The sequence below is a fragment of the Gadus macrocephalus genome, chromosome 3 (assembly GCF_031168955.1).
Source record: "Gadus macrocephalus chromosome 3, ASM3116895v1".
Taxonomy (NCBI): domain Eukaryota; kingdom Metazoa; phylum Chordata; class Actinopteri; order Gadiformes; family Gadidae; genus Gadus; species Gadus macrocephalus.
The window spans coordinates 26622476-26623879 of record NC_082384.1 but is presented as its reverse complement, the minus strand read 5'-3'; positions in this window follow the sequence as shown (position 1 = coordinate 26623879).

Genomic DNA, 1404 nt, shown 5'->3' with positions numbered 1-1404 from the left:
TTACCTTCACTACACTCATTACATTAACCATCCTCATAACATTACCTTCACTACACTCATTACATTAACCATCCTCATAACATTACCTTCACTACACTCATTACATTAACCATCCTCATAACATTACCTTCACTACACTCATTACATTAACCATCCTCATAACATTACCTTCACTACACTCATTACATTAACCATCCTCATAACATTACCTTCACTACACTCATTACATTAACCATCCTCATAACATTACCTTCACTACACTCATTACATTAACCATCCTCATAACATTACCTTCACTACACTCATTAACCATCCTCATAACATTACCTTCACTACACTCATTACATTAACCACCCTCATAACATTACCTTCACTACACTCATTACATTAACCACCCTCATAACATTACCTTCACTACACTCATTACATTAACCATCCTCATAACATTACCTTCACTACACTCATTACATTAACCACCCTCATAACATTACCTTCACTACACTCATTAACCATCCTCATAACATTACCTTCACTACACTCATTAACCATCCTCATAACATTACCTTCACTACACTCATTACATTAACCATCCTCATAACATTACCTTCACTACACTCATTACATTAACCACCCTCATAACATTACCTTCACTACACTCATTACATTAACCACCCTCATAACATTACCTTCACTACACTCATTACATTAACCATCCTCATAACATTACCTTCACTACACTCATTACATTAACCACCCTCATAACATTACCTTCACTACACTCATTAACCATCCTCATAACATTACCTTCACTACACTCATTAACCATCCTCATAACATTACCTTCACTACACTCATTACATTAACCACCCTCATAACATTACCTTCACTACACTCATTACATTAACCACCCTCATAACATTACCTTCACTACACTCATTAACCACCCTCATAACATTACCTTCACTACACTCATTACATTAACCATCCTCATAACATTACCTTCACTACACTCATTACATTAACCACCCTCATAACATTACCTTCACTACACTCATTAACCACCCTCATAACATTACCTTCACTACACTCATTACATTAACCATCCTCATAACATTACCTTCACTACACTCATTAACCACCCTCATAACATTACCTTCACTACACTCATTACATTAACCATCCTCATAACATTACCTTCACTACACTCATTACATTAACCACCCTCATAACATTACCTTCACTACACTCATTACATTAACCATCCTCATAACATTACCTTCACTACACTCATTACATTAACCACCCTCATAACATTACCTTCACTACACTCATTACATTAACCACCCTCATAACATTACCTTCACTACACTCATTAACCATCCTCATAACATTACCTTCACTACA